This window comes from Armigeres subalbatus, chromosome 2 (assembly GCF_024139115.2).
Source record: "Armigeres subalbatus isolate Guangzhou_Male chromosome 2, GZ_Asu_2, whole genome shotgun sequence".
NCBI classification, from domain to species: Eukaryota; Metazoa; Arthropoda; class Insecta; order Diptera; family Culicidae; genus Armigeres; species Armigeres subalbatus.
Window position 1 is genome coordinate 158,220,470 of NC_085140.1, and position 23,337 is coordinate 158,243,806.

The 23,337-nt window shown below is 39.0% G+C and overlaps 1 protein-coding gene across 2 annotated transcripts in view; it reads right to left on the reverse strand.

Annotated features, from left to right (window-relative positions):
• LOC134211079 (1-acyl-sn-glycerol-3-phosphate acyltransferase delta-like) overlaps positions 1-23,213 on the reverse strand; it is a 54,853-nt gene extending 31,640 nt beyond the window's left edge. The window contains exon 1 of one of the 2 annotated variants that reach the window (XM_062687671.1): positions 22,961-23,213. The gene's annotated coding sequence lies outside the window, so the exon portion shown is untranslated. Of the gene's footprint in view, positions 1-12,169; positions 12,299-22,960 lie in introns of those variants that run through there. The other variant, XM_062687672.1, reaches the window with a different exon arrangement.
• Between the last annotated feature and the right edge of the window lie 124 nt (positions 23,214-23,337).

A 23,337-nucleotide genomic window follows, 5' to 3' on the forward strand; every position in this document is an offset into this window, starting at 1 on the left:
CAAGATCGTGCTTACATAGCACACGTTACAACAGGGTGCCGACAACCGACCACCTTCCCCTACATATCTCCCGATTTAAATGTCAAAAATCACTTTTTCGTTATTCCCTTACTAGATCTTTGCAGATAGAAGCCGTTGGTGTAAAAAACTCGAAATTGACAAAAATGGTTTATGTTCAGTTTTGCTGGTTCAGTTGTCGATTGCGAGATTTCTGAGCCAAGTACCTATTTTTTACATTCGTATATCATCATCAGTCTAGTCTTTTTAGTCGAAGGCAATCTAGGAGAGTTCATTCCTGAAACATGATCTGACCACATGGCCACCAACGAAGAAGGAAAGCAAACGCAGGGGATCGTGAAGTGCCCAACAGCGAGCTTACCAAAGCGGACTAAAAGCGAAGAAAGCCCCCGGTCCAGATGTAATACAAAACGTGGGGCTAAAAGCTGCGATCCTGGCATATCCAGATATGTTCACGAAGGCGCTGCAAAAGTTGTTGTTGTATTGTTACAGGGTGGTATATATCGGGTGGCCCAAACGGCCGAGTTTTGCGAGTGTTGGTGAGTGTTTTTCCGTTGCAACGGAAAAAATTCATCGAAAATTTGCCATAAAGAAACCGAATCAGCTGTTGTTTACTTTTTTGAAGAAACCAATTTGAGCAAAATGTTGAAAATTTTCAATGAAGGGACGTGTTGTCAGCATAAATACGACGGAATCTTAGTATTGCATGAGAAAAATCTTGTGCAATACTTCAATTTCGACGGAAAGTTTTTCTTTGTTTTGGTTAGTTGCCATAAGGAAACCGAATCGTGAACATTTTGCCATAAGAAAACCGAAAAGTTCACTGGGTGAGTACAAAATTCACCGAGCTCGGATTACCAACACAACTACACATCTTCCCACCCGTAATGTAGAGCCCTGGTATTGTTATATCTATTGTTGAATAAAGAGAACTGCAACTGCTGGCAGAGTAATCAGTCAGTAGCCTGCCGTATAATGGAGTAAGGGAGCTCCAGAGTGTATGTAATTAAGAGTGGCGACACTCTCAGAATTGGAATAAAATTTATCTGCCATTCCCATACAAAATCGTGTTCCAAACGAGCAGGAGACCTGTCAAATGCGGCACATTTCGCCATTCTTAATTACATATACACTCTGGGGAACTCTAGTTTGTTTTTTGTCTGTGTGTTCCCTTGTTCTCCAACAGCACGAGAGGAAAAAGTCGATATGTGTTACAACGGGCGTTCCTCGGGGTTTCATACTCGGTCTAACGCACTGACTGGAACGGGATGTATGACGGAGTTCTGATAATACGGCTGCGCAGGAAAGTGGAAATCGTGAGTTTGGCGGACGACGTGTCGACATCTAACCCGGGTTTTCTCAACAGTAAAAACTGTTCACGAAAAACTATTTGGTACCAGTCATGTAGGAAGGTGTCCGCTACTACGTCTACCAAATATTTTTTCGATTGAGGTGTTTATTTTCGAGATATTAAACATTAGATGCCTTTCGCCATACTGATTTCCAAAAGTTAACTCCTAGTATGCCGCTGTAAGCACGCTCAAAGTAGACGATTCATTGTCTACATCACGGATTGAAATCTGATACGCTATCAACTACGGATTCTCATGCATTACGTAGGCAATGAACTTTTTTTTTTTATGGTGGCAATGCATTTTAATCAATGCAAAAACATGCTAAATGATCGCTAAATTTTGTGGGCTTCGTGGCCGTTCGGTTAGCGACGTCCATCGTCTAGACGCATGTGCTAGGAAGTGTGGGTTCGATTCCTGTCCCGGTAAGAAGGAAACTTTTCGTGATCGAAAAATTCCACACTGGTCTACTGTGTCCTGTACATTGTCTTATGCTAGGTGTTAAGTGTTCAGTCTGTACGACTTCTGGTCGAAGACGGGTCTTTTTATAAAAAAATGTGATCTATTCCCCTAAAGATCTTTTTTGATTTTTCTAATGTGATTTTTTCAATATATGTATTTTATAATGCACGAGAAAGGCATCATCACTGCTAAGTGGATTAATCTGTTTTTTTTTTTTATTTAAAAACGCTTAGTTCCCAAAATATGCATAAAACATTGTGCAGATCCCAATCTTCGCGTGAAAAATAACATGATTCCCAAAAACTACTCAAAATACGTGCGTTGAAAATCCAAGTTGATCGCGTAAAAAGTGGCTCTGGTATCATAATAATAATAAATCTAGTGTATCATGTAAATGCGGACGTGTTGTCAAAATCGAATGCGGTCTGTATCGTGCTTTCCATAGGTTTATAATTGTAATAATTACATGGTTTTTATTGAATTATATTCAAGCAAGTGGAAGAAATTGGTTTGTGATATATGAACAGGGCATCAGGGCTTGACGATCCCTCCCACGGTTACTATAACCACCAAAGCGACCGTGTGTCGCTCAACGCACAGTAGCCCAGTCGTGGTGTAGGGTGTGACCTGACAAAATGGCTAAAAACAACCTTATCTTCATCACCACTTCAAAACATGTACAATCTTCAGAAGTGGACACTTTCTGCCGTTTGGATTAATTGTTCAAGTGGAGAGCCAGCTCAAACAGTTCTGAAGAAGAAAGTAATACGTAACGATAGAAATGGCCACAGTCAAACTGTAGTTACATAAGGCCACGGTGTCTTTTTCCGAAGAGGCTTATTTTCAAAAAATCAGTATCTCTAAAACACCCACTAGACGAAAGTATAGGTTTTCTTCTTTCACGTAGGTGCATTTTTAAAATGTTCTATTGGGGGTTAAATCGGCTATCATTTGAGATTCCTATGGAGTTTGCACCAAAAATAGTGAAAAAAATAAAAATTGTTCTAGATCCCCCGATAGAACATTTTAGTTTACCCACTATATGAAAGAGGAGAGCATATACTTTCGCGTGGTGGGTGTTTCAGAGATACTGATTTTTGAAAAATAATAGAGACACCGTGAAGGGTTTAGAGAAGGGGGTTTTTCATATACACACTAAAAAAGCGTTCCCGATTTCGTGAACCAGTAAAAATACACCGTGATTTAATACATGGATTCGGGAACACCTGTCACGTTTTCCAGAGCGTTCCAGAAAACGTGAATGTATTCGCGAATCCGTGACTATTGTTCCCGAAAAAATATACCGTGAACTCGTTAGTTCACGAATTCACGAACGCGTTTTTTTTTTTGCGTGACATAAGTTTTTTTTTTGAATAGATAAAATTTTAATTAGTGGGAGGAAGATAAGGGGCGGGGTGTCGTTGACAAAAAACTCAGAAAAATGCCTTACGTAATTTATCAACTGCCCTTTGGCCACAAGTATCCGCACATAAACTAAACAAATGTGTGAGCAAAATTCCAACAAACATGACGAATCTCTTATCTATCCCATCATCAAGTATCAAATATTAGAAGTATCTGATTGAATTGATGTTTCATAACTTCTTGGAGTATCTAATATATATATGACGAAGGTCGAATCGATCGAAACAGTTCCTCACCACTTACCATCGCGATTCTCTCGATTCACATCATCAATCATGTTCCGGCACTTCCTCGTTCTAAGCATTTCTGTCTTAGGAGTAATCGGCAGTGATCAACTATGTCTAAATCAAAACAACAACGATCAAACGATTCACTTGCCACATCCAACCAAATGTCAAAACTTCATAACCTGCGTATTGGGTGAAGCTGTTGAACAGAGCTGCCCATCCGGGCTATATTGGAACAGCCACGAGAATTACTGCGACTGGCCAGCGAACGTTGATTGTGAATCGGATCCGAGTACCTCCGAACAGCCGGAGCCGTCAGATGAAATAGACTCAACAATACCAACATCGCAAACCGAGAGTACAACCGAACCTGAACAGGGTACCAATGAACAGTCTAAGCCATCAAATGAAGCCGATTCCAATCCACAGTGGAATCCAGGTACAACAAGACAGTATGAGTCACCAACGAAAGCAGATTCCAACTTCTTTGACTGGTTCTTTGCTTCCGGTTGAAACACTACGTTCCGGTTTACAGAATTCGGAAAAAAAAATTCAACTGTTTTCCTTTGTTAAATAACTTGGCTAAGTCGAGTCAAGTACGAGACACTGAAGACGGCCTTACTGTTGAGGTCGAAATACGTATCTGTCAAGATACAATTAAGTGGTGGAATTCAATGGGATGGTATAAACTCGTCTTATGACAGGTGAAAACATTCCACTAAAAAGCTCAAAATAATTTTCTTATCAACTTGGCTGTACAATGTACATACAGTAAGGCCAAAAAGTATTCGCCTTGCAGCTGTATGTTTTCTAGAAAAAATCGGAATCGGTGTATACTAAGCTTTAAAAATTAAACTAACGATCACATTGTGTAGCAAATTCACCTAATTATGTTTATTAATAAAGATCAGACTGAAAAAAACAGAACAATAATGAAAACAAGTGTAAGAGAACATAACAATCTATTCAACTAAATTCAATCAAATTCAAATCTCTTGGCGCACTTTTCAAACGAAACCAGAAGTTGAATAATAGAATAGAATATTTCGTTGGATTCACAAAAATAAGAAACAAATCAAATTCCTTTCCATTGCTTTGTTTTTGCCTTTCTCGTACAACTAAGTTGTACCGAAAGGCTATCATTTCACTCCGAAAACGAACTTTTTATTGAAGCCTCTGAGACCCATAGTATTATATACCAATCGACTCAGCTCGACGAGCTGAGCACATGTCTGTCTGTCCGTGTGTATGTGTGTGTGTATGTGTGTGTATGTGTGTGCACAAAAGCTATAAAAAACATTAGACAACTTTTCGTATAGTAATCCTTAACCGATTTTCTCGCAACAAGTTTCATTCGACAGGGGACAAAGCCTTGTTGATCACTATTGAATTTCATAACGATCGGTCATTGCGTTTAAAAGTTATGAAGAAAATGGTACATCGGACCATATAAACCCCATATAAGGTTGGTGTCTTAACTAAATGCGAGAAAGGCACCACCAACGCTAGGTGGATTAATCTGGGTTTTTATTTATATTCATCGGAGCCATGAGATGAATTACAGGAGCAGTTCCCCTATGCCAGTTTGTAGTCTTTACCTCATCGAGCTGATCAAATTAACCGTGACGGAGGACGGAATTTGCTCCTACTCTTATTTCAAAGCTGATTCCAATTCGATTATGTTGAAACTGTGTTTATTGGGAATTTGATCATTCAGCACTTTCCAAAGATGCTCAATTGGATTTTTATCCTAGCCTAGATAAGAATCCAATTGAGCATCTTTGGAAAGTGCTGAATGATCAAAATCCTAACAGGTTTGGTAGGATTGGTATTTTGATTTGATTGGTGATATTATAAAGTAGTTATAGCTTAGTATTTTAGCCTGTGTGCTTATGGGTCTTATTCTGCTGAAAGATATATGCCCCTAGTAAGCCTAATTTTGCAGCACCGGCGCACAGAACGACCAATCTCCAAAAAGGCGTTCAAAAACCATTTTTTTCAAAATGATCCAAATTGATAACTTGAGTCATTGGTTGTTAGTAGAATACTTGACGATGATGTAAACATAGTTTTGAGTCATTTTATTCGGGTGGATCTTATCTTTACAGTCAATACAAGTTGAGCATCTTGTCGATTTTTAATTCTATTAAATCTTGTAACATTTATCTTACTGCTTCATTATGTTGGCCACAACGTATACATCGCCCAAACCTAGTATATTTGGCACCATTACAAAGTGTCGCTTAAACGTTCGTAAATTATTTTTGATCGCGCAGAAAGTACTTGGTCTTTATTATGAATAAAATTATTATTGTATTATCTTCTAGCTGTATTCATTGTAAAATTCAAAAGGGTACCCATCAATGAAATTCACACTGAAGCTTCATTTTTTTGTCAGGAATCCAATCCTGAATAAATTAGGTTCCGCCACCCTCCACCCTCCACCCGCTCAGTCATTTCGGTTTTACTGACGGTGGTCCTTTCGGTCTTGCCAATCAATTTTGATAAGTGCAGCAACGCACAATTTGTATTCACTTCTCTTTCTACTTCTTATTTACCCCAATGCAATGGTGTCAGATCAGCTTAAAATTGTCTAGGGGTCGTACAGTTAGTACGTCAGCCTTTTTTTCTGGGTTTTTCGACTCCCCCTTCCTCATGTAAGAATTTAAGAAATGTTACAAATAGGGACATGGCAGGTATTTTCGTCTGTTCGTCATAATCTCGAAAACAAATAAAAGAGACGCTTTTTTGTAAAACTCATGCGTACCAAATCGTAAGCTCAGGAGAAACGTTCTGCTATAGTGGAGTTCTAGCAAATGTACGTTGTTTTCGTTGGTTTTAGCCCGTATGACGATGGACGGAAATACCTGCCGTATCCCTGCAAATGTTTTTTTATTTACATGGTGCGAAAAAAAATGATTGAAAACCCCATAAGTACTTACATAATACGTGTACGCCACCCCTAGCACTATTTGTTCTTGTCTCACGCATACTTTTGTTAAGGAAATCCCACGTGATCATTAGTTCTTACAGTAGGATAAACTATCAAGTTTAGTCTAATCGCAATGGATTATTTCGGAAGAGGATTTTATTTTATCACTTACTTTTATTTTTCCAAACCTACTCTGTAAAAATATCATGAGTTTTTCACATGGATTGTAATATCAACTTGCGCCTCTATAGCTTTACTTCGTTTAGGGACGAAACAAAACCTATTCCATATGTTGAAAATTTTTAGCAATAAATAAAAAAAAATCGTTAGCACTGCGGTGAGGCGGCTAAAATCGATAATTGTGGAAATGCTCATAGAAACTCTATATTGGTGGCGCCAGCCATTGATATTTGATGGGGCCCCACATGGTGCAAGCACGTTGTCTTAGAGAACTATAGCGTGCTTGCGACGACTGGTGCCCCACCTCTCGCTCCGATAGTTGTACTTTAGCTTACGGGTCGTTGATGCCGAGAAGATGAACCATATATTCAATGAAAAATCATTCAATAATTATTCAATAACTAGGCAAACCTACCCGATCTCGCTCGGGTATTATTTTCGATCTGTCAATCATTTCGTTGATTGCAGCGTCGCACTCTAAAGTGATTACAGTTCGAGCTTGATGGCCATCTTCCGAACACATAAAACCATTGCATTTTGAGAATTTTCCAACCTCTAACGTTTAGTACATTTATACAAACACATGTGATCCCAAGACGAATCGATTAGTGACAAAATCTTGTAAATCGGTCCATACGTTCGTCAGTTATATTGCCTCAAAGGAAAAGTAAACTCATTTTTATATTTAGAAAAGATTGGAACAGATTTTACGACCGTGATTGTAATGAAGGATTTGTTTACTGGCTTACAGGTTACTGGTTTACAGTTCTACTCAAAGTATGAGGGAGTAGATAATCGATTTATTTATTTATTATCAGACTAAGGCCAGAGTGGCCTGTGCAGCGCATAAAAGTCTTCTCTATTTAGCTCGGTCTATTGCTGCACGTCATCAAGCAAATCGGTCGGGTCCCCAAATCATCCTCCACCTGATCGATCCACCTTGCTCGCTGTACACGTCGCCTTCTTGTTCCCGTCGGATCGTTGTCGAGAACCATTTTCACCGGATTTCTGTCCGACATTCTGGCTACGTGCCCGCCCCACCGCAGTCTTCCGATTTTCGCTGTGTGAACGATGGATGGTTCTCCCAGCAGCTGTTGCAACTCGTGGTTCATTCCCCTCCCTCACGTACCGTCCGCCATCTGCACCCTACCATAGATGGTACGCAGCACTTTCCTTTCGAAAACTCCAAGTGCGCGTTGGTCCTCCACGAGCATCGTCCAGGTCTATTGTCCTCAGAGAACTACAGGTCTAATAAGCGTTTTGGTGATAGTCAGTTTGGTACGGCGGCGAACTCTATTCGATCGGAGTGTTTTGCGGAGTCCAAAGTACGTATGATTTCCTGCCATGATGCGTCTTTGAATTTTTCTGCTGGTATCGTTATCGGAGGTCACCAGTGAGCCTAAGTACACGAATTCTTCAACCACCTCGATTTCGTCACCACCAATACAAACTCGTGGTGGGTGGCTTACGTTGTCCTCTCTTGGGCCTCTTCCTATCATGTACTTCGTCTTCGACGTGTTGATGACTAGTCCAATCCGTTTAGCTTCGTTTTTCAGTCTGATGTAGGCTTCTTCCATCCTCCTAAAAGTTACGTGCCATAATATCTATGTCGTTGGCGAAACCAAATAACTGGACGGACTTGGTGAAAATCGTACCACTCGAGTCGATCACTGCCCTTGGTATTACCCCTTCCAACGCCATGTTGAATAGCAGACACGAAAGACCATCACCTTGCCGTAACCCTCTACGCGTTTCGAAGGGACTCGAGAATGCCTCTGAAACTCGAGCTACGCACATTACCCGATCCATCGTCGCGTTGATCAACCGTATCAGTTTATCCGGAAATCCGTTTTCGTGCATTAGCTGATATAGCTGGTCCCGATCGATTGTATCATATGCGATAAATAGATGATACGTGGGCAGTGCACGGATACTGGGCACGTTGTATTCACGGCATTTCTGTAATACCTGACGTACGGTGAACACCTGATCTGTCGGTCACCCATAAATCCCGCCTGTACTGCCCCACGATCTCTTTTGCAATTGGTGTTAGTCGGCGGCATAAAATTTGGGAGACTACCTTGTAGGCGGCGTTCAGAAATGTGATTGCGCGGTAGTTGCTACAATCCAGCTTATGACCCTTTCTGTAGATCATCCTCCCAAATCTTCACACTTAAAATAAATTTTAAAATAAAAATTCTCCGAAATCTGTGGAATGATTTAAGTGTGTTGGTAATTACCCAGTACAGCGCTCTAGCCAGTGCCTCACCACCGTGTTCAAACAGCTCTCCTGGTAGTTGGTCAACTCCAGGGGCTTTGTTGTTTTTCAGCCGGCCGATCTCCTCCTAGATTTCCTGGAGATTCGGAGCCGGAAGTCGCATGTCCTGCGCGCGTGCTCCCAGGTTCATTACCATACCGCCACCGTTGTCTGCCACATCGCCATTCAGGTACTCTTCGTAGTGCTGGCGCCACCTTTGGATCACCTCACGCTCGTTCGTGAGAAGGTTCCTGTTTATGTCCTTACACATATCAGGCTGTGGCACGTGGCCCTTTCGTGAACAGTTAACCTTCTCATAAAACTTTCGTGCGTTATAAGCGCGGTACAGTTGCTCCGTCTCTTCACGGTCTCGATCTTCCTGCTGGCGCTTTTTCCTTCGAAAAATCGAATTTTGTCTGTTCCGCTAGTTTGTATGTTGCCTCATTCGACCTCTTACGGTTTTACAGCAATCTCGTCCATGCTGCATTCTTCTCTTCAACTAACTGCTCACATTCGCCGTCATACCAGTCGTTTCTTTGATCTGGGGCACCGTGCCTAGTGCAGCGGTTGCGGTGCTTCCAATGGCGGATCGAATATCTCTCCAGCCATCTTCAAGAGACGCTGCGCTTAGCTGCTCTTCCGTTGGGAGTGCCACATCCAGGCTAATCTTAGGCTAGTCTACCATCTTGTAGCCGCCCAATGTTTAGCCGCGGCGGATGACTTCGACGCGTGCTATACACCGTCGAGAGTTTTGAGCGCAAACATACTGCAACGAGGTAGTGGTCGGTTTCAACATTCACACTGCGGTAAGTGCGTACGTTCGTGATGTCGGAGAAGAATTTACCGTCGATTAGAGCGTGGTCGATTTGGTTTTCCGTTTCTTGATTAGATGATTTCCATGTGGCCTTGTAAATATTCTTGCGGGGGAAGAAAGTGCTTCGGACTACCATTCCGCTGGAGGCTGCAAAGTTTATGCATCGTTGGCTCGATACGATATGCAGGCTATCCGGTCCGATGACCGGTCTATACATTTCCTCCCTTCCTTCCTGTGGGTTCACGAAAGCCGATCTCGTCGAAGTGTCGTCGTGTCAGGAGTTTTTAGCGTCCCACCTAACACCAGGACTTGGGCTTGTACGCTTTGAGCGGCACACGGTCGCTTTGGCGGAGCCTGCTTGCGCATAGCTTTTTAGAGAAGTCTAATAGAGCCCATTGTCAAACCCCACCACATCCTAGGCAGGCACCACAACTCGCAGATGGCCTGGGGAGGGATTGTCAAGCCCTTGGACATAATCCATGCTGCCTATGTAGATAATCAAAAGATAATTGAGCGTGAAGCGTGAATCTTGTGTTGTGGACGGCTTGGTTAGTGGTATGGAAACCACCATCTTGGCCTGTCTTGGCACTGAGCTAAGATGAATAATAGTTCGATTTGCCTTCGGCTGCTTCGATTATTCATTGTTTCGTTCTTTTGCACACAGCCAAAGATAATCCTAAGGACCAGGGTTTGAATCCAAAGGAGAATGAGAAAATCTCTCACTTATCATGTCTGTATACACTCTCGATAGGTAGCATACCGTTTTTCGGTAGCTGTTACGATAATGAACTGATTCGGGGGGCTACAGCCCATGATAAATTTCTTTTAATAAGCCCCAATTGCGGAGGACACCAGTTCTGATGATGTATTTCAACTTGTTTTACACAGCTGTGCGAAAAAATATGGTCCCCAACATGAAATGAGCCAGAACAAAGCGTTTAATCGAACCCCATCGGTGTGGGCCGCCTATCCGAATCAGTTTTTTTTTCCAACTTGTATTATACAAGTGCGATAGTTTTGTTTTCATGGCTTGTTATGATTCGAAGAGGTTTTTGCCTCTCTTTTATCGTTGTTCGTTATCTATTGAGAGCGATTTCTGCAAACCCTGCTAAGGACGTATGCTCGAAAACTCCAAGTACTTGTAATCCAAGACCCCCACACACCCCCAACCCCCCCTTAACATGGGCTAGGTTTCATGTTCTTTGAGAAATGAACGTTTTTACATTATATACTGCCGTGAATCGCATATTTGTCCCATTTGAATAGGAATCCCAGCAAAGATGGGACAGATATGCGGTTCACGGCAGTATATTTGATGCAAAAATTAATTTTTTGACCATAGTTTCTACTGAATCCCATAGTAGCCACGACTTCTAAAAAAAACTATGCTCCTTCGTATTTCACTGCGATTGTTATTGTTCGCAAGAATTCAAGAAAGACAAAATCATCAACCACCTCAAAGGTATCCCCGTCTATCGTCACACTTCTTCCTAGGCGGGGCCCTGTTGCACTCGGATCCACCCACTAGCATGTACTTTGTCTTTGACGCATTCACAACTAGTCCAACTCTTATTGCTTCACATTTCGATTATGTCATCACCGAAACTCGTAGTGGGTGGCTTTCATTATTTTAATTCTCTTGAACCTGCTTCTTCGATGCATTGAAGTCATGTGCGATCGGTATGGAAGTTTCACTGCAGGCAGAGCTACGCACATGACACGATCCATCGTCGGATTCAATCACCGGGTGTGAATGATGAAAAAAGACTGCTTCGGGTAGCAGGAATTGAAAAGAAGGATCAAAGTTTCGACTTCAACCAGCAAGCATTGAAATTGATTAGTCTTCCGTGTGACGTATGACACATTAATGGAACCTATAGGCTACAGTTCCATGCTGCTGCTAGTCCACGAACTTCCTAGTGATTGAAAAATGCCGGTCAACTAGTATGCATGGCGTTCGACATTGAACTTGCGCGGTAATTGTAACAACCCAGCTAGTTAACAGTCCTTTTAGACACGGCAACATCTATCGACTTTTTTGCATACTTAGGCCCTTGGTGAATGTTTACAATATTTGAATTTCAAAGGGCAACATCAACTGAAGTATTGCCTCAAACATATAAAAGGCACAACATGCCAATTCATTCGCTACTATATTTTAATAGTACTATTCAGGAAGGTAAACTTTTAAGAAGCACATTTAGTTACTTAAGTTCACCATACTTTGTATTATACAATGCACGATCAAACTGTATCGAACAACGACAACAAAAAATCCGATTTTCTTTGCACTTTTTTATAAAGTCAAAACATTGTACAATAAACGGCACACTCTACAGCAAAGAATTGAATTCAATCAACAGGTAATACTGCACGAACCGACATGCTATGCACTCTGTCGTATAACACTCTACCGCAAGCGTGCACCACTTGTGTGAATTACTACCGGTTCATAGTTCAACTTGGTGCCTGCCGGCTCATAACGCTGATAAAGAAACTCACATGTGATGAACTGAGTCGTACGGTAGTTGATTGACGACACTGTGTTGGATTTAGTTCACATATGCCCACCACGAGCGTGTCGGCGAGCGACCGATCCGCACAACTGCACGATTTGTCCGCGACTGCTCCCTCAGTTTACTTTCGAGTTAACTTTACAAATCGACGCAGATTTTTTTCGAAAGTATGAGTGCAATTACGTTTGATTTGCATGTCTGTTTCACTATTTGACCGTGTTTTCAATAAAGTATTATCAATATAAGGATCCTACTACAGAAAAGAAATGAAGAAAAAACAATGCTAGACTTATCACTATCTGCAGAGGCTAGGTGATAATTACATAGAACTCACGTAGACTTCACTAAAAATAATCGCTAGAAGCTATTTAGCTATTCTATTAATATCTATTGATATGTATAATGAAAGAAATAAAACTGTGATTTTTTTAGTATGCGATCTATCATGTAAACTCCAGGTTTTGCAACATCAGCCGTTCTCGGGATATTAGTTTTGCTTGTCCAATGCCAAATATACAAAATATCTTCTTCTTATTTTTATTGGCATTACACACCCCACACTGGGATATTGCTGCCTCGCAACTTAGTGGTCATTCGGCACTTCCACAGTTATTAACTGCGAGGTTTCTTAGCCAAGGTACCATTTTTGCATTCGTATATTTTGATTCGTATATCATGAGGCTAACACGCTGATACTTTTATGCCCAGGGAAATCGAGACAATTTCTAATCCGAAAATTGCCTAGACATGGTCTTGCTTTGTAGCCGCGCGTCTTACCGCACGGCTAAGGAGTGCCCAACACGATAACCCCAGTAAGTTGAGGTGTACTTTCACCAATTCATTTGCAGGAAAATTGATGATATTGCAAGAGATTTGAAAAAATGAAGTGAACAAAACTATTAACATTAACAAATTAACACTCTATATCAATCTTGTTGTCGAATTTTAAATATATCTCAGTAACACATAACGAAAATTTCCGTTAGATCCTCGAAACAATCAAGTCGCTTTGTTGATCAATTCTCACTTAACTTTTCAAAAGGACCTAAGTAACATTTTTTTCATGATTTAATTTAAGTACTGCAATCAAAAGCATTCATATTGTTCTGTTGATTGCAATATTCAAATTAAATCATGAAAAATATGTTACTTAGGAGGGCCCAGAGGGAAGTATTTTTCTATTTTATACAAAAGGACGTCAAGGACAAGAGGACATCGAGCTTGAAGTCTATTACCGTTTGCGGGATTCTTTTCAGTGTCCTCCGTTTATAACCAATTTTACCGAAGATCCCTTATATTGCTATATCATCAATGCCGAGAAAAAAATGCTACAGAAAACAATCCTTCTGTATAAAATTTATTGCAAAATGTTGGATATTTCTTTGTGTATAACTACCCAATTAAAAAAAATTGGGATTGTATACAAGACACGACCGCTCGACGTAAACTACGTAAAACCAAATATAGTACACTGAACCAATCATTCTGCCTTATATAGAAGAGAAGGAACTATCTCACCGACAATACCACCCAGCTTTAGCAGCTTCTCCCACTATGTGAGGGAGTAAGGACCCCACTAGCCATTCATATACCCCAGTTCAACAATTAATAATACCCTAAAAGTTGGCAATTACCAAGGATTGGAACGCGCTGCATAGGAGATGCATGATGCATGAAAGAACTGAAATTTTCAATAGATACTTAAAATTTTCAATACTACTGGTAAATTGGTGGAGAATTTGCGAATCGATTGATATATAAATCTTTACAATCTATTGAAAGATAAAAGACCTATTAATGTTACAAATCATACATGATTTCGTGACGGTCCACAATTTTGAAATTTTCATTTTACACCCTGTATCCGAGTCTTCCCCTTAGACGTAGTTTACGTAAAAAAAATTGGTATTCGTTTTTAAGGTTTCTGAATAAAAATGCTTCAAAATATTTTATCGAAAAAAAGCTCCAATGTTAAAACCAGTCAGGGGCAGCAGGGACTATGTCCAAGGGCTTGACGACCCCTCCCCATGGCCACTGCGAGTTAGGGGGCCTGCCTAGGATGTGGTGGGGTTTGACAGTGGGCTCTGTTAAACCTCTACAAAAAGCTGCATGTGTCCATAAGCAGGCCCTATCAAACCCGGTCAACACATGAACGTATATGGTGTCGCGTAGGATGTGAAGTGCAGGCGATAGAGATACTTCTCCACAGAACATGTGTGTATATCGTCTCCAATTTAACATCTTGTATTGCACCATGAGCTTTTTATGTTAACTGGGAAGCGACCGTGTGCCGCTCGAAGCGCACAAGCCCAACACGAATGCCAACCGGCACATCAGGATTAATACCAGTGAGATCCTGATTACGGTATACTGGTCAGTGACACACATACGCGCGCGAAAGTAATGCAAAATAAACGACATGTAAAATGAACGTAAACTTACATTCTTTCTTAACGTCAAATAGAGATAAAATAAGGGTTGCTGAATAACATTAGCTTTCCGATTACTATCAATTATTTTCAATTTTAATCCCGTTTCTTTTTACTTTTCTTACGTTAATTAAATGATAACGCGGGCGCCTAATCCGAAATTCAAATGAACAATCGCTCACTTTGAGCGATTGATTGTTTATTCTCGCGAAGAATGAACAATTGTACAAATTAAGGAAATGCTAATACTGCTGTGTAGAAGTTTCATAGGTCACATCACTTTCCATTGTGAATCCCGATCTATGTTACTGATTACCCCACCCAACTAACACTACTTCCTTCCCGTGGTAAATGTGGAGATGCAGAGGTATTCTCGGTCTCTAGTAGCAACAATTACCACACACTCACATTCCCTCCCTTTCCTAACTGACTGTAAGGACTTGGCCGGCGCCGTTATTGATCAACATTTGCGAGCTGCTGAAACGTGCACTTCGAGAATAGTTGGTAAATCCCAACCACTATTCACTTGGATCGTAGTGCAATTTGCACCAGTTCTGATCAATCACGGAGTAGCAACCATTGATATGTACAGTCAGTCTAAGCTAAGCTAAGCTAAAAAGCTCCAATGTTAAAACCAGTCTTCTTGTTCTTCGCATTACATCCTCCACTAGGACCCTTCCGCCTCGCACTCAGTGTGGGAAAATTTTAAAATCTCAAAACCAATGGACGATTCAAATCAAGCGTGAGTCGAAACACTCTCGAATCATCTCCAAGAAAATTATGTAGAGTAGAGTGGTGCAAGAGCGCGCGTGGGGTAAGAGTACGTTTTCGATTTTTCGAAGTTTTAAAAAAAGATAAACTAGCAGCACTGCCTCAGTTTGACATGTATTCTGGCCAACTATTATCATGTGTAATTGTGAACGATTTGAATAAACAACAAGAGAGATATGGAGTTAGATAAGTTTTTGGTCATTTTGCTAAAAATAATTGTGTTACCGCAACTAGTATTTCATTACCATATATACGTTCAATCGGCCGGCCGAAATTAGACTACTTCCAATGCGTGAAGATCCACAACTAAGAAAAACAAAACGTATGTGTGTACGGGATGGTCTGATGGTAAAAATTGAGGATAACATTATTCAATATTCTGAAACAGTTAAATTATCATGGATTGCCATATGAACTGGAATGATCAAGTTAAGGTCACTCCTGACGGAATCCAAGTTTCAAAGTGCTCGCGTTTTCGGGGGCACACCATTCGATACGGAAGCAACGCACAACTGTCATTTCTTTTTCACGCATGATGCGACGCAGCAAAGCTAAATCAACAGTTGTGCACCGCCTCCGTATCGAGTGGTGTGCCCCCGAAAACGCGAGCTCTTTGAAACTTGGATTCCGTCAGGAGTGACCTTAATGCTGTGTGTGGTTAAGTATACAACGCTCTCCATAGCTTATTTATGTTAAGACATTACACCCCTCAACATGTTAGACTAAAAATGGCTAGATCTCAAATTATTCAACTTTTGGATTACAGAGATCTACTTTTTTTCTTCTTTGTTTCTTGTTTCTCAAAGAAACCTCCGTAAACTCAGCTTAGTTTTCAACACCATTACAAGATATGTATTTAATTTAAGAAACTTTGACCACAAATCAAATTACGCCAATCTACTTCTTGGATGCAGTTTTTCTGGCCATCTCAAGATTAGAACATGCACACAAACCTTTAAAATACTTAGCAACCCTCCTAAATATCTCGAAAACTTTTTCGCTTATACGCGTTCAGCAAGAACACCATCATTGATTGTTTCGAGACACAAATCACTTGAAGGATTCATTTCGTCACCGCGCGGTCAAATTATGGAATGAGTTACCGTCAAACTGTAGGCTTGAAAGACATTTTTATTCGTTTAAAAATAGAATTACATAATTTTTTACCCGTAGTTAGAGTACAATGGCATTCTGTAATTAGTTAAAGTTATGGTATCATATACTTTGAAAACCTATAAAGGTTATTTTTGTTACTATATAGATTAATAAATAAAAATAAATAAAATATGTGTCGCTTCTGTAACATAGAAAAAGACTTCTTCCGCTTTCCAAAGGTACTATGGTACTCTGAAAAACAAATGGATTATACATTTTGTGAGACCTTTGCTTAGTGCTGCACATGATTCATGATGCCAGTTTTTTCGAAATCCATGTGGGGCAAGGCATTGACCGTTGCATATACTAAGAAATCGAAGTACGACGTCATGTTATGGATACAATGTCTACCTTGATAAAATACGAATTTTTGGTTCGGTGGCGCAAGATAAGGCCAGTTGAAGCATGTTATGGAAACAATGTGAATCTTGATAACATGCGATTGTCGGGTGGGATTATTGAATTTATTAATCAAAAATGCAAAAATACAAAAGTGTATTGTCGACTGATTCTAACCCTCTCTTTCCCACGACTTTATTCACAGATTTCAATAGGAAGGAATCATCTATGGAAAAAATGCTAGAACAAAAGTTATTTGGCATAGCTAAAATTAGCGGAAAACGAAAAAAATGTTTTTGATTGTAAATCAATAGTTACTTCATTGTTTTCAATAGTTTTATTATTTTTACTCAAAATTGATTATATTTGCAGTCTAATGAAACGACAAAGTTGTGCCAAATACTGGTTTTTGTTGTTGAAATAATTCGATGAATGTTGGAAGGTGCAAAATTTGATGGAGCTCTACAGCTACCATGGGAAGGAAAGTGCTAAATCATAAAGGACAAAATTTCAAAGCTTGCATTACAAGCTTGCGTTTTCGTTTAGAAATATTCCCAAAGAAAAAGAAAAATAGCTTTAACCTTCCGGGACTCGCATGGTCCTGAACCTCTCATGGAGTCCCACTGTCCTTGTGAACGACAAGCGTGCTTTTTTCGAAGCAGGGCTGGTAGCGATGAATGCCGTTTAAAATAGTGACTTTAGTGACCAACGATGACGAAAAAGTGACTAAATAGTGACTTTCAATTGCAGAAAAAGTGACCAAATAGTGACTTTTGTATGAAGTTTTAAACCGGGGATAGAGCTACAAGTTGCATTAGCATTGTTATGATATAATTCGTAGATTTCAAACTAGTGTTTTATTTCTGAAATCCTTAGCTAGAATGCTATCAGAAATCAAGAAAAGGAAAAAACAACAAAAGCATGAATATTACTGCTACTGGCCACGCCCATCTTTACCGTAAGGAGGAAAAGGATGGAAGCAAAAGGTTAGTGACTGCGACATTCTCATAAGTACCACGGAGTTGGATATTGATAATGGTGTTAGTCAGAATCAGCCAGAAGCTAGCAAGGTGACCATGACCAGTATCATATTAAGCTGGGTGCTGTGGATAGAGCTGCTTTTCTGCTCTCAAGCGAGTAGAGGGATATTTTGAAATCACTACAATAAGCAATATTATTTTGCAGTTACTTGGCTGTCAAACATTCCCGTTCATCGAATTTATTTTTCCATGCTGCATGACTTTACGATTGTTTACATACATTTTTGCTCCAATCAGCTCGAAGAAAAAAAAGATATAAAATAATCTAATTGATTCCTAGGCGGTGAACTATTTGGACTCACAAAGTTTATAAATCTTTGGTAGGATCATCTGTTTAAAAAATATAAAGTAATTAAAATAAAGCCGGAACAATTTTTTTATGTCCCACTGACCTATCGATAATGAAGGGAGGGGGGGAGGCGAATAAAGGCAATCACCAGTTTCTTGAAGAATTTTTTATAAAAGTTCAAAATTTTATTATTTTTCCGGTAAAATTTTGAAATCCCCCCTCAAATAAATAAATTTGGAGAGGAGTGGTGGCAGTAGAAGATATTAAAATGTATTCCCGCCTAATAAAGAAATTTTAAAAATACAATTTTCCCTGTTATTAAGCTATGGCTCAATAACAAATTTAAATGAAGTTTTTGAGATTTTGAACTCGACATGGCATTCTGAGGAAAATTTTGAAAATCCAATAAAACCATGGTCTCTTATTAGAAATCCAGAAATTCTAGTTTTATTTTATTTTATATTTTATTTTAGGCTTTAAAAATCCGACCAATTATTTCACTAGTTTTTGGGTATCTATTCTCAATTGTTAATAAAAAGAATCTTTTTTTTTTTTATAAAAATGTGATATTTCTAAAATAATTTTAATCAAAAAGTTTTGAATTACTACATGATCTTTTTTTAAGGCGATTATATTCTCGAGCTTTTTTCATACGCACATGTTCTTTACAAATCTTACCGGAGTTAGAAGCACTAAATTAGTAAAAATGAACACCCACGTTAGCAAAAATGAGCAGCGTCATGTCATTTTGTTTTTCTTTTTGAAGAAGCCATTTATCAAGCATTTTTTCTTTCACGACATGCTGCATATGATCCGCAACTTATTTTTAAAAAGTCTGTTTTCACAGGCGGTCGAACACCATCTAGCCTGGGCTTAAACTGACAAAACTTGCTCTACAATTTCTTTTTTTAATACTCGAGGTAGATCTTTCGCATTTTAATAGGTTTCACTCGTGAAGAAAAAGATCGTAGTCGACATGAATCGGAAATAACCTCACGATTTTCACACTTGGAACTTCTTTGGTGCATATTTCCCAAATTGTATTGCTACCAGATTCACATTTGATTTGGTTGATTTCAAATAATTTTTATGTTAAACTTTTTTACAATAGGAAATGCAAAAATAGTGACTTTAGTGACCATTTTCCGAAAAATAGTGACTTTAGTGACTTTTGGATGCAAATAGTGACTTTTTAGTGACTAGACTCAAAATAGTGACCAAGTCAAAAAGTGACTCGCTACCAGGCCTTCGAAGGTGTTGTACTTTTTACAACGGTGCGAGACCCGGAAGGTTAATTATGACAAGATTTATGCTGCCCCTACTCACATATCAGTCCCATACCGTTTTTTCGCATACTGAGATAATACGCTAAGAGAAGAATGAATTCTGTCATCAAAAGAAAAAGTAGAATCATGAAAAGAATTTCACAGCGAGGTATGGAATGCAACTTTCAAAATAATTTTCAAAATTTCAAAATAAAATTTATTTATAAATAATTTATAGCATGAGGTTAGAATTTTTATTATCTACATTATACATATATTAATTTGATTGCTAATGACAATGAAGTTTTTTCTTGAAATGATTCCGGAGATAGTACTACTTTTAATCTTAATTGAATTTCTAATCCCGCCTAATAAATCATTTTCAAAAAAATCTCTGTTTGTAATTTTTAAAATTATTTTCAATTCCATTGGCTATACCTTGCCGTGTTAAATTTCAGTGATTCTACTTTTCCTCTGATGACAGCGTTCATCCACTTCTCCTCGCGTATGGCCACGCATTTTCCATATGAAACTTCAAAAAAATATAATAAATTGTAACATCTTCGAATCTTGTTAAAATTTTGCTGAGTTGTTCTTCATTCGTTGGATTACCGTGACACGATTTAGAATTTGAAACATTGTTTAGTTCTGTGCAATCAGGTCATGTAAATTATCAATGGGACTGTTATGCGGGTACTTTCAATATGGGACGCACATGACTTGGTATTTTTTCACAATTTTTATTATGATGTATAAAAGTACATTAGAAATGAACACTATTATGTGGTTTACCTCAAAAGTGGTGAAAAGTCAAACGGGACTGTTATGCGCGTGGGGGCAGTATGCAACATGAAGTACACTAAACGCGTACCACTACCATGAATTCTTCTTTACTCGGTATACTGCCCCTATTCGCATAATAAAATAATCTCATTTCAGGTTTCTCCATGTTGAGGATTTTGCTGTTGAAGTTTTCAAACTCGTACTACATGGGTTACAAAAAAAATCTAATAAATTTGCAGAAGCTGCGATTTTTTCTAAAACTTTGACATACTATTCTTTAAATTGGTAATACATATGTTCAACTTTGTGTAACAAAGTATTAAATTTTGGATTGTGACTGTTATGTGAATAAATATCAAGATGGGACAGCACAAGGGGTTTTTGGTTTCCAAATCGACATGGGACGTTTATGCAAAGCGGGGCAGTATATTTATAACGTCGCGATTTGTAATAATGGCTGTCTAATAGTTAAATCGCTTGAAACGTCCGGAAAATTGAAGTTTTGTCTTTACTCGTCGAAACGTAGAGAGAATTTCAAACTACAGTCGACTCTCTACTTCTCGATGATCTATATCTCGATATCTCTCCCTATGTCGATGGTTTCCTCAGTCCCTTCAATCTACATACATTTGGGCTTTCTATATCTCGATAACCTCCCTATCTCGATATCTATATATTGACGCTACAATAGATCTAATAACTGGTCGCAGTGGCACACCCGAACAGGAAAAAAAAAATCTCGATATCTATCTCGATGTGTTCTGATCATATTTTGTTCAGGATTCACTCTCCTTATGCCGATATGTTCAAATTTTTAGGCTACTAGATCAGCTTTGGACAATAACAAACATAGGGGTGATCGGGGCAATATGGCCCCCCTAAGGAAATCGTTCCGAAAAGCGCTGAAAAGCTCAAAAAACATCGTTCAAATGTAGTTGACTTATACTAGAGAATGTTACCTTTCATATAACGTCGATGAAAACCGAGAAATGCGTTTGAAAATTGTTGGAATGCACTTTTGAAAATGGATTGATTTCATTGTGTGTTCCCGACTATACTGGGCAATATGAGCCACTATTTGGGGCATTATGGGCCACCCATCCAAAACGTTTATTTAGGTGAAAAAAGTATCGTAATATGGAAGAATATGATATTCTTACAACAGTTGTGAGTATTCCATACCAAATAAAATTAAAAAACCGCACAACAGCGGACTGAACCGATTTGCCACTCTTCACCGTTTGAACAGCCACATTTCAATTGGTCAATGGTCATTTTCTCTGTTTCAATCGCAGTAATGCGCTGTTGTAATTTTTCCGTAATGAATCTTACATATATGATAATATTCTTGTATTTAACTACTAAAATTTGAACTTGTTCGCATTTTAAGGCCTGATATCTGGCTCTGTGCAGGTATGCCCATATTGCCCCATAGAGACTGGCTTTGGGAAAAAAAAAAGTTTTATGATAAATTCAGATTTGTATCAATACAAACATGTGTGCACAATATTCAATTTTAATATATCTTTGGATTGTGGTGTATTTTTGACCTGTATTTTAATCAGTTTTGTGTCAAAACCTTATCTATAAACTTCAAATCTTATAATAATTTTGCCTATGCAGCGGAAATTTACATTTTCAAGTGTATTTTCATGTTTGAATTGAATTTTAATGCTGTTTTCACGTTGATGCATATGTAGAGCATCCTCTTAAAGATCGTGTAACTTTTACATGATAGAACTTGTCAGTAAGCTCAAAATGAGGGTGGTTCATATTGCCCCGTATGTTCATATTGCCCCTACTGCCCCTACCAACAACAGCAAACGACATTTGTTTTGTTGTCGTTTTTCATAGCAACGAGCTTTTTTTTGGATCTAGTACCCATTTCAATTTTCCTTCCATTCCTCGATCTCTCCCTATCTCGATTGTCCCTTTAATATCGAGATGTGGAGAGGCGACTGTAACTCGTTATTGAAGGGATGGTCTGGACATTATAATGTCTATAATGGACACTCTCGTGATTATTTTTTAAATAATTAAAAAAAAAATCATCCAATTTTGCTTTCCATAGCTTTTTCATGCATGTAAACAAAATCATAGAACTGTAAAGTAGGTTCTCCCGATGGAATTTCAATTGTACATAACAAATTAAATGGCAGCTTCGAAATACTATTTTTATATCAAAGTACCTACTAACGGCATTTTTTTTAGAATGTTTAGGCATAGGGAAGATCCATAAAGTACGTCGCCTTAGGTAAATGGAATATGGACACAGCACGGTACATATCATGCTACTTGGACTTGGAAAGGGCATTACTTTGTTGTTATCTCTTTTGTTCTGAAGGAAACCGAAAGGATTCTGAAAGCTCCCCAAAATGCACCTCAATTGATTTGAGAATCACTGCTAGCGTATGACCCAAACCATTTTGGCCAGCCAACAGTGTTGATTTGTTTGCAATACATGATAACCAACAACCACGGGTGTTAATTCATCACTTTTCATTTTGCATCTAATGACGTCTCCATTTGGTAATGGATTAATTTCAAGGTTTCACTTCCTTGGCATGTAATGAACCGTTTCAATAGTTATGAAACGATCATCAGAATCACTTTTTTCAAAGATAGAAAACTTTCTAAATGTTATTCACTAGAATAATTGACCCGCCAACTTTGAAATAACAAATTCATTAAATCAATGCGACATACCTTCAATCCGAAACCTGCGGAAAACTGGGTTTAGTCTATGGAAATCCAATGCACACTTTTCACGCGTTTGTACTTTCCACTACTTGCGACGTGTATAGATAGAATCAGATGCCAACTTTCGGTATCTGAATCACATCAACTGGGTGATAAATATAAAAGATCCGCTATGCGAGTGTTGCACAAAAGAAGGAAGTCGATTCTGGAACCTCATTGGTTGGAAGCAAAGACGACGAATAAACGACGGATGTTCAGCGGGTGAAGGTGGTGGTGTGATTTTTGGCTAATCGCTTTTCAGCTGACAGTTCCTCGTAGAATCACAGAGAATAACAAAGAATGGGTGATAACAAGGGGTGTGCAAATGAATCATATGACGGTGT